The sequence below is a fragment of the Petaurus breviceps genome, unplaced genomic scaffold (assembly GCF_028583685.1).
Source record: "Petaurus breviceps papuanus isolate PSGF00001 unplaced genomic scaffold, PetGlider_PUasm1.0 41, whole genome shotgun sequence".
NCBI lineage: Eukaryota > Metazoa > Chordata > Mammalia > Diprotodontia > Petauridae > Petaurus > Petaurus breviceps.
The window spans coordinates 1,123,326-1,139,942 of NW_027186320.1; positions in this window are offsets into that span (position 1 = coordinate 1,123,326).

Genomic DNA, 16,617 nt, shown 5'->3' on the forward strand with positions numbered 1-16,617 from the left:
CTACTCCCTGCTCAACCACCCCCACTGGGAAGACAAGCAATTCAATATAGGTTATATATGTGTAGTTATGCAAAACATCTCCACAATAGTCACACTGTGAAAGACCAACCACACCTTGCTCCATGCCATTCTGCCTCCCAACCATTCTGTTTTCTCTTTTGACCCTGTCCCTCCCCAAAAGTTCCTGCCCCTGACTACCACTTCTCCCAATCGGCCCTCCCTCGATAATCACCCTCTTCTATGCTCCTCACCCCTACTCTTCTGCAGGGTAAGATTCCCAATTGAGTGTGTTTGTGTTATTTCCTGCTTAAGTCAAGTCCAAGGAGAGTAAGGTTAACTCATTCCATTTTGGCTCCATGCTCTTCCACTCCATTGTAACAGTTTTCTCTTGCTTTTTTTCTGTGAGATAATTTACCCTATTCTATCTCTCCCTTTTTTCTTCTCCCAATATATTGCCTCACATCTCTTAATTTTATTTTTTAGATATCATTCTTTTATATTCAACTCACCCTGTGTCCTTTGTCTTTGTATACATATACACACATAAACCCACCTATACACATATATGCATATATACCCACATATATGTGTGTGCATGTATATGCATGTACATACATACATATACGTATATGTGTGTATGTGTATTTCCTTCAACTATGCTAAGACTGAGAAAAGTCTCATGAGCTACAAGTATTGTCTTTCCATGTAGGAATGTAAAGAGTTCAACTTTAATAAGTTCCTTATAATTTCTCTCTCCTATTTCCGTTTTCATGCTTCTCTTGTTTCTTGAATTTCAAAGTCAATTTTTTCTGTCCATCTTTGGTCTTTTCATCAAAAGTATTTGAAAGTCCCCTATTGTGTTGGATGTTAACATTGTTCTCTGAAATATTATACTCAGTTTTGCTGGGTAGGGGATGCTTGGTTTTAATCCTAGCTCCTTTTACCTCTCTGCAATATCATATGCCAAGCCCTTCAATCCCTTAAAGTAGAATTGCTAGATCTTCTGATTGGGTTTCCACAATACTCAAATTGTTTCTTCCTGACTGCTTGGAATATTTTCTCCTTGAGCTAGGAACTCTGTAATTTTTTCTATAATATTCCTAGGAGTTTTCTTTTGGGGATCTGTTTCAAGAGGAGATCAGTGAATTCTTTCAATTTCTATTTTGCCCTCTGGTTCTAAAATATCAGGGCAATTTTCCTTGACAATTTCTTGAAAGATGGTGTCTACCCTCTTGCTTCTGCTCACTTCATTCAGTATCAGTTCATGTAATTCTTTTCATATTGTTCTGAAGTCTACTTGCTGATCATTTCTCATCGAACAAGAATGTTCCATGACATTCATATAGCGCAACTTGTTCAGTCATTCTCCAAATGATGGTCATACACTCAATTTCCAATTTTTTACTACCACAAACAGGGCTGCTATACGTTTTTTTTTTCATGTAACTTTGGGATATAGATATAGTAGTGGTGTTCCTGAATCAAAGGGCAGGCACATTTTGATTGCTCTTTGGACTTAGTTCTAAATTATTCTCCAGAATGTTTGGATCAGTTCCCATCTCCACCAGCAATGTATTAGTGTTCCAGTTTCCCCATGGGCTCTATACCACTTATCATTTTCCTTTACTGTCAAAGTGATAGGTTTGAGATGGCACCTTAGAATTTTTTTTTAATTTACATTTCTCTAATCAATAGTGGTTTGAAGAATTTCTTTTTGACAACAGATAACTTTAATTTCTTATCAGAAAACTGCCTGTTCATGACTTTTGGCCATTTATCAATTAGGGAAAGACTTGTTTTCTTATAAATTTGACTCAGTTTCCTATACATTTGAGAAATGAAACCTTTATCAGAAATACTGGCAGTAAAAATTGTTTCTCAGCTTTCAACTTTCCTTCTAATCTTGACTACATTGACTCTTTTTGTGAAAAACTTCTTAATTTAATGTAATCAAAATTATCTATTTTGCATTTTAGAATGTTCACTATCTATTGTTTGATCATAAATTCTATCCTTCTCCATAGATCTAACAGGAAACTATTCCTTGCTTTCCTAATTTGCTTATGATACCACCCTTTATATCTAAATAATGTACCTATTTAAACTTTATCTTAGTATGGGGTATGGGATATTGGTCTATGCCTAGTTTCTGCCGTACTATCTTCCCATTTTCCTCAGAAGTTTCATAAAATACTGAATTCTTATCCCATAAGAAAAAAATCTTTGGAATTATGAAATACGAGATTATTGGAGTTTTTTACTACTGTCTTATGGACCTAAACTATTCTACCAATCTACCAGTCTATCTCTTAGTCAGTAACAAATAGTTATGATGATTGTAATATAGCTTTAGATATAATACAGCTAGGCCACCTTCCATTGCATTTTTTCCCTTAATTTCTTTGATATTCTTGGATTTTTGTCTTTCCAAATGAATTTTATTTTTTTCTAGCTCTATAAAACAATTTTTGGTAGTTTGCTTGGTATGCCATTGAATAAGTAAATTGATTTAGGAAGAATTTCATTTTTGCTATATACCCATGATAGTTTTCCAATTGCTTAGATCTTACTTTACTTGTGTGAAAAGTGTTTTGTGATTGTGTTCATATAGTTCTTGAGTTTGTCTTTGTTAGAAGACTTCCAAATATTTTATATTGTCTATGGGTATTTTAAATGGAATTCTCTTGATGCTGGATTTTGTTGGCAATATATAGAAATGGTAATGATTTTTGTGGATTTATTTTATATCCTGCAGCTTTGCCAAAGTTAAGTGTTACAAGTAGTTTTTTAATTGATTGTCTAGGATATTGTAAGTATACCATCATATCATCTTAAAAGATTGATAGTTGCATTTCCTCACTGCCTGTTTTAATTCCTTTAATTTCTTTTCTCTTATTAGTAAAGGTAACATTCTTATTACAATATTGAATAACAGTGGTAATAGTTGACATCTCTGTTTCAACCCTGATGTTATTGGGAGTGATTCTAGTCTATCCCATTATATATAATGCTTGCTACAAATTTTAAATAGTTATTGCTTATCATTTTAAGGAAAATTCCATTTATTCTTATGCCTTTTAGGGTTTTTAATAGGAATGGGTGCTGTATTTTGTCAAAAGCTTTTTCTGTATCTTTTAAAATAATCATTTGTTTCTGTTAGTTTTGGTCTATTCTGTTAGATAGTGTTGATTATGCTGATAGTTTTCCTAAAATTGAAGCAGCCCTGAATTTCTGGTATTAATTGCACCTAGTCAACCTCATGATAAATTGCTGTAATCTTTTTGCTAATGTTTCATTTAAAAATTGTGCATTAATATCCATTAGGGAAATGGGTCTATAATTTTCCTTCTCTATTTTGACTCTTCCTAGGCAGGTATCAGCACTATACTTGTGTCATAAAAGGAATTCAGTAGATCTCCTTCTTCGCTTTTTTTCCCCAAACAGTTTATCAAATATTAGAATTAATTGTTATCTTAATATTTGGTAGAATTCAATAGCAAATCCACCGGGTCCTGGATATTTTTTCTTAGGGAGTTCATTGAAGGTTTGTTCAATTTCACTTTCTAAAATGTGTTTTTTATAGTATTTTATTTCCTTTTCTGTTAATCCTTGCAATTTAATTTTTTTCTAATTATGCAGCCATTTTACTAAGATTATTAGGTTTATTGGCATTCAGGTGGGTAAAATAGCTGCTAATTACTACTTTAATTTCCTCTACATTTGTGGTGAATTCACCTTTCTCATTTTTAGTAATTTGGTTTTCTTTTTTTTAATCAAATTTGGTAATTTGGTTTTCTTTTTTAAAAATTACCTTAACTAAAGAATTATGTATTTTATTTTCACAAAACCAGCTCTTTGTTCTATTTGTAAGTTTGTTTATTTTTTTTTACTTTTACTTTTTTTTTTAATTTCTCCTTTAATTTTTTTGAAATTCTAATTTGGAATTTAGCTGGAGATTTTTACTTTATTCTTTTTCTAGCTTTTTTTTAGTTGCATGCCCAATTCATTGATCTCCTCTTTCCTTATTTCATTCATTTAAGCATTTAGATATATAAAATTTCCCATAAGAATTGCTTGTGACTGCATCCCATATGTTTTAGTATGTTGTCTAATTATTATCATTCTCTTTTATGAAATTATTAATTGTTTCTATGATTTCTTGTTTGGCCTCCCTCATTTTTTAGCATCAGATTATTTACTTTCCAGATAATTCTTAGTCTGTCTTTCCATGGCAATTTATTACTTATGATTTTCATTGTATCATGATTTGAAAAGAATACATTTAAAATTTTTGCCTTTCTACATTGGATTGTGAAATTTTCATGACCTAATATCTGGTCAATTTTTGTCTAGGTGCAATGTACCACTGAGAAATAGGTTTATTATAGTTCTCCATTTAGGTATATCTCCATGCAATTTTCTCCAGAGGTATATCAGATCTAACTTTTAAAAATTCTGTTCACCTCCTTAACTTCTTTCTTATTTATTTTGTGATTAGATTTATCTAGTTCTGGGAAGGGATTATTGAAGTATGCCACTGATACCGTTTGTCCATCTCTTTCTTCCCCTAACTCACTTAACTTCACCTCTAAGTATTTGAATGCTATACCACTTGGTGCATATATGTTTAGTATCAATATTGCTTCATTTTCTATGCTTTCTTTTAGAAAGATATAGTTTCCTTTCTTGTCTCTTTTTATTAGACCTATTTTTACTTTTGTTTCATCTGAAATCAGGATTACTGCCCCTTTTTTTTTCTTTCAGCTGAAGCATATTATATTCTGCTGTAGCCTTTTTTCCTTTACTCTAAATATCCTTCTCTGCTTCAAATGTGTTTCTTCTAAGTGACACCTTGTAGGATTTAGCTTTTTTAAAACACTTTGCTATTTGCTTCCATTTTAAGGGAGAGTTCATTTCATTCACATTCACAATCATGATTACTAGCTGTGTATTTTCCTCCATCTTATTTCTCCCCATAATTATACCTTTTCTCTCTCCTTTTGCCCCGTCCTACCTCACCAGTGTTATGCTTCTGACTACCACCTCCCTCAATCTACCCTCATCATTTCTTCTTCCTTTATTTTCCCCTTTACTACTTCTGCCCTCACTTCTGCTCTCCATTCTATCCACCCCTCTATTTTCTTTCCCTTTTCTCCTCCTATTTCATGATAGGGTAAGATAAATATCTATATACAACTGAAAGTCTGTTATTCTCTCTTTGAGGCTAATACTATGAGAATAAGGTTCAGACATTGCTCATCATTTCACTCTTTTTCACCACTATATAATAGGGTTTTTGTGACTCTTCATGTGATATAATTTACTCTCTTCTGCCTATTCTTTCCTTCTCTACCAGTATAATCCTCTTTTATTGTTCATTTGTGTGTGTGATAACATTTCAGTAAATTTTTGACCACACCCTTTGTCTATATATACTCATTCTAACTGCCCTAATAAGGATACATTTCACAAGAGTTACAAATATTATCTCCCCTTGGAGGAATGGAAATAGTTTAAGCTCATTGAATAACTTTTTTTTTCTTTCCTGTTTACCTTTGTAAGATTTTCTTGATTTTTTTTTTTAATTTTAATATCCAGTTTCCTGTTCTGCTCTGGTCATTTCATCAGGAAAGTTTGAAAGTCCTCTATTACATTAAATATCCATCATTTCCTATGAAATATTTTACCCAGTTTTGCTGCATTATAGATTCTTGGTTGTAATCCAATCTCATTTGCCTTCCTGAATATCATATTCTAAGCCCTCCAGTCCTTTAATGAAGTACTTGCTATATCTTGTGTAATTATGACTGTGGCTCCTTGATATCTGAATTGGTTCTTTCTGATTGTTTGCAGAATTTTGACCTGGTAATTCCAAAATTTTGCTACGATATCCCTTAGAGTTTGCATTTGCATATTCATCACCTCTTTCAGGAAGTAATCAGTGGATTCTTTCAATGACCACTTTACCCACTGATTCTATTATATCAATATAGTTTTTCTTTTTTTTTTTAACACTCTATTTATTTTTTAGTTTTCAACATTCACTTCCACAAGATTTTGAGTTACAAATTTTCTTCCATCTCTCCCCTACCCCCACCCAATATAGCAAGCACACTGAAATCCCCTTCTCCCAATCTGTTCTCTCTTATGTCCCACCCCATGGCCCCTTTGTTTCTTGTACAGCAAGATGGATTTCTATACCCCATTTTCTGTATATCTTATTTCCCAGAAGCATATAAAAATTAGCATTTCTTTTTAAAATTTTGATTTCCAGAATCTTTCCCTTCTTTCCTCATCACCCACACCCACTGGCAAGACAAGTAATTCAATATAAATTATATATGTGTAGTTACACAAAACATTTCCATAGTAGTTAAATTATGAAAGACTATATTTCCCTACATCCTATCCTGCTCCCCATTTATTCTATTTTCTCCTTTGACTCTGTCCTGTTACAAGACTGTTTGCTTCTATTTACCCTCTCCCCAATCTGCTCTGCCTTCCATCATCCCCTGTCTTATCCCCATCCCCCCTACTTTCCTGCAGGATAAAATATCCAGTTGATTGTGTACATTATTCCATCCTTAAGCCAAATCCAATGAGAGTAAGGTTGATTCATTCCCTTTCAATTTTCTGCTCTTCACCTCCATTGTAAGTTTTCTCTTGCCTCTTTTGTGTGAGATAATTTACCCTATTGGATCTCTCCCTTTATTGTTCTCCCAATATATTCCTTTTTCACCTCTAAATTTTATTTTAAAATATCATTCCTTCATATTCAAATCATCCTGTGCCCTCTGTTTATGTATACATGTATACACATGAACACACAAACACACACCCTCCTGTACATACATATATGTATGTATACACACATATGTATTTCCTTCAACTATCCTCATACTGAGAAAAGCCTCATGAGTTACAATTATATTTTTTCCCATGTAGGAATATAAATAGTTCAAATTTAATAAGTTCCTTATGATTTCTTTTTCCTGTTACATTCTCATGATTGTCTTGTTTCTTATATTTGAAAGTAAAATTTTTTGTTCAGCTCAGTCTTTTCATCAAGAATGCTGGAAAGTCCTCTATTTCATGGAATGTTGATATTTGTCCCTGAAATATTATACTCAGTTTTTCTGGGTAGGTGATTCTTAGTTTTAATCCTAGCTCCTTTGACCTCCAAAATACCATATTCCAAACCCTTCAATCCCTTAATGTAAAAGCTGATAGATCTAATATTATCCTGATAATGTTTCCACAGTACTAAAATTGTTTCTTCTTATTGCTTGGAATATTTTCTCCTTAACCTAATATTCCTATGAGTTTTATTTTTAGTATCTTTTTCAAGAGGCGAATGGTGAATTCTTTCAATTTCTATTTTGCCCTCTGGTTCTAGAATATCAGGGCATTTTTCCTTGAGAATTTCTTGAAAGATGATGTATAGGCTCTTTTTTTGATCATGGTTTTCAGGTAGTCTAATAATTTTTAAATCACCTCTCCTGGATCTATTTTCCAGGTTAGTATTTTTTCAAATGAGATATTTCTTATTGCACTCTATTTTTTCATTCATTGTGATCTATTTTTTAGTATCTTGATTTCTCATAAAGTCATTAGCTTCCATTTACTCCAGTCTAATTCTGTAGGATTTCTTTCCTTCAGTGAGTTTTTGAAATTCCTTTTTCCATCTTATCAGTTCAGCTTTTTAAGCATTCAACTCCTCAGTGGCATTTTTGGACCTCTTTTGCCATTTGAGTTAATCTATTTTTTAAGAAGTTAATTTTCTTCAGTTAAGCTGTTGACTCGTTTTTCATCATTGCCTTGCATCATTCTCATTCCTCTTCCCAATTTTCCCCCTACTTCTCTTACTTGATTTTCAAAATCCTTCTTGAGCTCTTCCATGGCCTGTAACCAATTCATATTTTTTCATGGTGGCTTTTGACACAGGAGTTTTAACTTTGTTGTCTTCTTCTGATTCTATGTCTTGATTTTCTTTGTCCCCCCAAAAAGGATTCTATAGTCTGATGGCATTTCCTCTGTTTGCTAATTTTGCCAGCCAATTACATGACCTTTGACCTCTTTAGCATGGTAGAAATCTTCTTCCAGAGTGGAGAGTGCTGAGTCCCAAATTTCTGGGGTTTTGCACAACCATTGTCAGTTTTGTTTTGTTTTGTTCCCCCCCCCAGGCACCTCCCTCAGAACTGTGCAGAAGCCTTTCTCTCCACACCCTCAAATAACTCTACCAGACCAGCACTCCACCCCAGAACCACCACACAAAACTGCACCCCAGATCTAAGGAGGGTAAAGCAGAAGAATCCTGCCTCACTGCCAGCAGAGATATTCCTGCAAATGTCCTCTAGACAGTCACTTCATCCCCCATGATCTGTAGGCCAGGAGCCAGAAGCAGTACCAGTGGAGGCAGCTGCAACCACAGTCCCCTCTGCCACCATAAGGGTAGTTGCCAGATATTGCTCTTCTCTCACCCTGGATCAACAGGATTCCACACTGACCTTTTACTTTCTCTTTGGTACTTAAGGATTGAGAATTCTGGAAACCACCACAGCTGCCAGTGATTCACTCTCCTGAAGTCTGCTCTAGCCAGTCTAGGCTGCTAGTTGGAGCAGGCCCAGGTCTGGGCTTGTATGGCTCACCCACGAATATACTGTGCTCCCAACCTCTTATGATATATCCTTCCTGCTGACCTGTCAAGCTGCCTTCAGAGAGAGATTTATTTCTCTCTGTCACTTTGTGGGTTCTGTGACTGTAAAATTCATTTTGAGTCATTTTTTTACAGGTATTGAAGGTGGGTGGAGCAGAAACTCAATCAAGTTCCTGCTTTTACTCTGCCATCTTGGCTCTGCAAACCTCCTTCCCTCCCCTCCCCCCACAGTTTTCTTGATAATTTTTTTGAAAGATACTGTATGGGATTTTTTTAATCATGGCCTACAAGTATTCCAATAATACTTAAGTTATCTCTCCTAGAACTATTTCCCAGGTCAATTGGTTTTTCCAAAGATGTTTTTTAATATTTTCTTCATTTTTTTCCCATTCATTTTATTTTACTGATTTTTGGCTTCTCATAGAGTCTATACTTCCACTTGTCTAATTCTAATTTTTAAAGAATTTTTTTTCTTCAATTCCCTGATGAACCTCCTTTTCCATTTGGCAAATTCTAATTTTAAAGGAATCATTTTTGTGGTGGATTTTTTTTTTTTACATTTGGCAAATTCTATGCTTTTTAAGGAGTTGTTTTCTTTAGTCTATTTTTGTCCTTTTTCCAAGCTGTTGACTCTTTTTCCCCATTATTTTCTTGCATAATCTCATTTCTTCTCACAATTTTTCTTCTACCTCTGTTACTTCATTTTTAGAATCGTTTTTGGGCGCATTCAAGAGGGTTTGGGGGCTTGAGAGCAATTCATATTCCCCTTTGAGGTTTTGCATATAGCCATATTGACATTGTCATCCTCATCTGAGTTTGTGTTTGGATCTTCCCTGTCACCTTAGTAGCTTTCTATGATCAGGACTCTTTTTTGGTTGTTGTTCATTTTCAAAAGTTGAGCTCTGCTCCTGTGACACAGGGACCACTGTCTTAGGCTTCTTTTGCTGTTTGTGAGGTGCCTGGTCACTGTCTTTCAGGGCCTCAGATGATGGTGGCTTGCCCAATGTGCTGGAGGTGTTCCAATCTAGTTCTATCTATTGTGCCCTGGTTTCTGTGTTAGCAATTTTCCTCTACGACTAGGGCTAGACCCTTCACTGCTGACCTTCTCTGTCTCAAGCCTGCTGAGCTTGGAACAGGGGGCATAAGTTACTCATCTCTGCTGTGGTTAAGAGCCTCCTACCAGTTAGCCTATACATTCTCTGCACTGGGTTGTGCTCCCCTTTCACCCAAATGAGACAGAATTTCCTGAAATACTTTTAAGTTATCTTAAGCTGTGGAATTTGTTTCACTCCTTTTGTGGGTTGTATCTTTTAGAATTCATTTAGAGATTTTTATTTAATGTTGCTCCTGAAGGAAATTAAAGTGAGCTCAGGTATCTTCTTGGTTTCTCTTCTCCATCTTGGCTCCACCTCCAACAGCAATATTGTCAATACCTAATTGTCCATTAATTTCATATAGTAACATATGCAATAATGTAGTACTTTATCTGTCTGATATTTGTCTTCTGTTATTCTTCTTTTTGTATTATCTGTCTCCTTACTGAGTATTTGTTTTGTTTTTAGTTCACAGAATAAAATGTTTTTTTTGTTACCTGGTTTCTTGTCACTGTTCCAATGTGTGGCTTGACCATTTGGAGTCCCATCATCATCATCATCATCATCATCATCATCATCATCATCATCATCAGTATGATGAAATAATTATCTTAAAGTAAGTCACACTGTTCTAAGAAATCATTTGTGAGGAAATTATATGAGTATCATTTGACCATCTGTTAGTTAATCCATCCTGGCAATTTCAACTTGCCTCTCATTTTTATCATAATTCATGCCAAAATTTTCTCTCCTTAAGAACACAAAATCACTGAACCTGCTTTACCCATCTTTACTAAGAAATTTGGGGATGTTTGATTGTAACATCATTAGCTCTTTTCCATTCTTATAGACATTATTATTTCCTTTACTATTTTTTCCTCATTCTCTCCAAACTTGGAATGAAGAAGCAAGCCTCCTTACTATTACTAATCCCTCCACCTTTACCTTGGTTTCCTCCCATCCTTCTCCATTGCCTATTTGGTTCACAAACTGAGCACAACTTCCTTCACCTCTTGTTCAGCACTAGTTCACCAATTCAAGTACGTCTCCACCCTGAATTGTCTCCCCATAAGAGCATTCTGTATGAAAACATCTGATCAGGAAAACTTCAAAGCTCCCTTGTTTTCAGGAATCAGCTTGGTCATTCAGGTCTAGATGTCTCATACAATCTGCTAGTTTTTGCAACATCCCCTTCCAATATCCTTTTGCTAAAGTCTTCCATCCACTTTTGTAGTTTAAACATATATAAGCCCAATATAAACTCATTTTGGGGAGTCTCTACCCATGCAGGTAGGACTCTTTTGCTGGTGAACTCAATAAACCACCAAGACAGGTTTAGGGTTTTGTTTTTCCTGTGTCATCTACCCCTACATGACATTGGTCCCTCTATCACTCCTCTCATTCATCTGAGGTCTCTTGGTGCCTTATGGGACCTTCTGTATAAATTGTAAAACTGATTGTCTTCAAATCAAAAATAAAATTTCATATGTATTTGTATGATTGCAAATACCAACACACATACAAATCCTTCCTTCACCCTGTTGCCCCATCAATCTCACCTTACCCTATTTTTTGCCTCTTAAAATTTCTGTAATCTTGGATGTTACTTAATATAGTTGGGTCTCATTTTCCTCAAATGTGAAATGAAGGAACTGGACTTGATGCCCTTTGAGGCCTGTTCTAGTTCTATATCTAAAACAGTAAAAAACTTTTTTTTCTGTACTCTTTACTATCTAAATTATAAAAAGAATACCATATACTTGTTGCCTGCAGTTCTCCTCCATCCAGACATCATATAGTTCTTTGCAACCTTGATTTTTTCCAAACTTTGCCTCTGAAATAGTTCTTTCTATGATCATTACTGACACCCTCATGTCAAAAGAAGGCAAAAAAAAATATCCCTGTTCATAGTATCATAAAACTTTCCATTAGTCCAAGATGCCAGACTAAAAGCAAGAACTTGCTTGGGCTCCCGTTCCAACAACCTCCAATACCTGTAAAAAATGACTCTAAACAAATTTTAGAGTTATAAAACCCACAAGATGACAGAGAGAAACAACTCTCCCTCTGGAGGCAGTTTGGTAGGCCAACAGGAAAGGTTTATCGCACCAGGCTGGGAGCTGAGGTTAGTCTCATATGAGCTGTGCTTGGCACAGATCCAGGGTAGCACTGACCAGTGGCACAGACAGGCCTCAGCAGACTTCAGGATAGTGAATTACCAGCAGCTGTGGTGGTTTCCAGACTTCTCAACAGATAAACACCAAAGAGAAAGTAGAAGATTAGTAGGGAACTCTGTTGGAACTGGGTGAGTGAGGACCTCGGTCCAGCCTCTGCACCCGAGGCAAGAGGAGGGTGGCAGCATGGCAGGTGCAGCTGATGCCATGTGGCTGCCTCTGGAGCTCCTGGCCTGCAGAATGTAGGGGGACCAAGAAACCATTCAGAGGCTAATTTCTCTTCTTTCACCTGCTTGGATCTGGGTCTAAGTCTTGGATGTTGGTCCTGGGGTGAGGAACACTAGTGTCCCAGAACTTGTGGTGTCTGAAGAGAAGGCGCCCTCCTCAGAGCTCTGACAACTGCAAAAACCTGATCAATTTGGGAGACAGCACTCTCAACTCTGGGAGCAGAATTCTACCATCGCAAAGAGCTCAAAAGTTAAGTAATTGGCTGGCAGGATGAACAAACAGATGAAGCATAACCAGAACATAGTATCCTTCTTTTGGGGAGACAAAAAGGATTAAAACATGGAACTGGAAGAAGACAACAAAGTCAAAACTCCTGCATCAAAAGCTTCCACAAAATACTATTAATTGGTCTTATGCCATGGAGGAGCTCAAGAACGATTTTGAAAATCTAGTAAGAGAAGCAGAAGAAAAAATCAGAACAGAAATGAAAATAATGCAAGAAAATCATGAAAAACTAGTCAAAAACCTGACTAAAGAAAATAACAACTGAAAAATATACTAACTCAATAGGCTAAAGAGGACCAAAGAACCAATGAGGAGAAGAATGCCTTAAAAAGTCGAATTGGTCAGATGGAAAAAGAACTTCAAATCTTACTGAAGATAATAATTGTTTCAAAATTAGATTGGAGCAAATGGAAGCTAGTGACTTTGTGAGAAATCAAGATACTATAAAACAGATCCAAACAAATGAAAAAATAGAAGGCAATGTGAATTATCTTATGGATAAAAGCAGTGACCTGGAAAATAGATCCGGGAGAGGTCATTTAAAAATTATTGCACTATCTGAAAGCCATGATAAAAAAAAGAGTCTAGAAGTCATCCTTCAAGAAATTATCAAGGAAAATTGCCCTGATATTCTAGAACCAGAGGGCAAAATAGAAATTGAAGAATTCACTCATCATCTCTTGAAAAAGATACCAAAAGGATAACTTCTAGGAATATCATAGTCAAATTCCAGAGTTCCCACATCAAGGAGAAAATATCACAATCAACCAGGAAAAAAAGAATTTGAATATTGTGGAAAGATAATCAGAATAGCATAAGATCTAGCAGCTTCTATATTAAGAGATCAAAGGGTTTGGAATACGATATTGTGGAGGTCAAAGGAGTTAGGATTAAAACCAAGACTCACCTTCCCAGCAAAACCGAGCATAATGCTTCAGGAGAAAATAGGATAACTCAATGAAATAGAGGACTTTCAAGTATGCTTAATGACAAAACCAAAGCTGAACAGAAAATTTGACATTTAAATACAAGAAGCAAGAGAAGCATGAGAAGGTAAACAGGGAAAGGAAATCATATGGAATTTATTAAAGTTGTGCTATTTACATTCCTACATGGAAAAATGATAATTGTAACTCATGAGACTTTTCTGAGTATGAGGATAGTTGAAGGGAATACATATGTATACAGACATAGGTATGTATGTATAGGAGGGTGTATGTGTTTATAAATACATATGTGAGTGTGTGTATATGTGTGTACATGTATACATACACAGAAGGCATGGGATGGATTGAATAGGAAGGGATGATATCTAAAATATAAGACTGAGAGGTGAGAGAGAAATATATTGGGAGAAGGAGAAAGGGAGAGATAGAATAGGATAAATTATCTCATATAAAAGAGTCAAGAGAAAACTGTTACAATGGAGGGGAAGGGCAAGAAGGTGACAGGGAATGGGTCAACCTTACTCTCATTGAATTTGGCTTAAGGAGGGAATAACATACACACTCAGTTGGGAATATGGCCCTACAGGAAAGTAGTGGGCAATGGAATAAGACAGGATATGCTAGAAGGGGAGGCAATTTGTGGGAAAGGGTAGATAGGAACAAAAAGTTTTGAAAAGGGTTAGGTCAAGTAGAAAAAAAGAATAAGTGGGGGTGGAATAGGATGGAGGGAAATATAGTTATTCTATCATAAAATAACTAGTAGGTAAATTTTTTGTGTAACTACACATGTACAACTTATATTGAATTGCTTGTCTTGCCAGTAAGGGTAGGTAAGAAGAGAAGAAGAGAAAGAATAAGGAAATCCAAGTTTTAAAAACAATTGTTAAAGAAATATTTTTTTACATGCAACTGGGAAATAAGATACACAGGGACTGGGGTATAGAAATCTATCTTGCCCTGCTTAAAAGTTAGGGGATGGAGTGAGGGAAGATATAAGAGAGAACAGATTGGGGGAAGCAGTATTCAGTAGGCTCACACTTCAGGTGTGGGATAGGGGAAAGATGGGGAGAAAATGTGTAACTTGAAATCTTGTGGAAATGAATATTGAAAACTAAAAATAGAAAGAAAAACGTTCCTTTGTATCTTGATAACTATGTAAATGATGCCACCCTACCACCCTATTTCTTACATTTATCTCCTAGCTTCAGCACCTAGCTTGCTGACTTTCATATTGCTGACACCTTCTCTTCATTAACTGGGTAAAGACTTCTGAAAATTTGGTTCGAACTTCCCTTTCAACTTTGACCTTAGATCTCTTCACAGATTTTGAATCCTAGTAAAATTAGCACTAAATGTTCCCTGAACTCATCATGCAACATCTTCACTTATATATTCATGGGAGTTTACCACAATAAGTGGGATGCATTTCCTCTTTCTCTCTGCCTTTTAGAACTCCTCTGTTTTGGGGGCAGCTAGGTGGCGCAATGAGTAAAGGACCAGCCCTGGAGTCAGGAGAGTTCTGCTCCGGTCTCAGACACTTAACACCCACACAAAAAAATTAGCCATGTAACCTTGGGCAAGTTACTTAACCCCAATTGCCCTCCAAAAATAAAAGGCAAAAAAAAAAAAAAAAGAACTGTCTCACTTTTAAGTGAAGTACAAATGTCAGTGCTTACACAGAGCCTTCATTCTTTCTTTTTCTCCCCTGGTAAAAGTACTTTCTCCTATTTCAGTGTTTTTGAACACTTTGAATCTCATCATTGCTCCCATTACTTCTACCTTGTAATATGTTTATCTTTGAAAAGATTGTGACCCCAATCCTGAGTAGAATGTAAGCTCCTGGAGGGGTAGGTAAGACTATGCTATTTTATCTTTATTTCCTCAGAACCTAATATTAACATTTTTGTCTAAAAAGCATTTGGAGAAATGAAATGGGTTGCTGAATAGAAATGAATTATATATATAAATATGCACATTTTAATGCTAATTATAGCATTATTTCATAGTTTAAGTTATTTTAAAACTCTTCACTTTAAGTATTCATGGCCTACAATATCTTTATGACAGACCAATAATAGACTCCAGATTCTTATTTAATGATTCAAAAAACTAAATGGAATGGAAAAGAATATCCCAGTAAAGCCAAATATCATGAAAAGAACAATTTGTCAAAGAAGCATGATACAATTGTTAATTACACCTTCTTAACATACCCTACTCTGCTCTGGAATTTCTATATAGCAAGAGTCTTCTTTTTTCAAATTTTTTTATTAATATAAACAATCCATGTCTCCAATTTCTTTATTCAAGTGGGTTGACCTTGTTGTATTTGGAAAACTCATAATATGATATTAATGAATGGATTAATGATTAATGGAAGTTCTGGAACTTTCTTTTACACATGTATGAAACTTATTTCACTTTTATAATGAAGAAAGGTTTTATTACACAATCATCATTTTTTCCCTTTTCTAATATCTTATTCTCCATTGTGAGATGAGACCTTCTGTTCCAATGGAGATTTTTCTTTTTCTTTTCCCATATTCTTCAAGACAACCAGTACACACACACACATACACACACACACACATATAGAGAGAGATTATATATATATATATAGCCATGACTTTCAAACCTTTAGTTTTCTATTATAATTTTTAACAGCACATATACAATATGATTGCATTTATCTCTTAAGTATTTTTATTTCAATAGTAATTATGAAAGCCTTATATTCAATTTAAGCAGAGATCTATATAATTCCTGGATTTCTGGTCTTGCCTAAAAAATATAGAAATTTGATTTCAGATAGTCAATGTAAATAGGGGTATATATATTTAAAAATCCTACATTTAATAATTAGAAATATAAGTGCAATTTGCAGCTGAGAACTCTGAATAAAGCTATACAATGTCCACCTATGTTACCCAGAAATATTAAGGTTGATAGATCCAAGAAGCCTTCTATATCTATATGAAATCATTCCTGTTTTATATTTACTGGATAGAATTATAGAGTGTAGTGTTTTTGAGAAAAGAGAATGGCAAATTTGATTTGATGTATGTATTTTAAACATATTTACATATACATGTGAATTTAAACCACATAAGCATATGTAATGGAGTTTTGATGCATACTTAGGGCACCAAAGATGGCATCACCCCATGAGACTCTAGTGGGACATTTTATATATATATATATATATATATATATATGTGTGTGTGTGTGTGTGT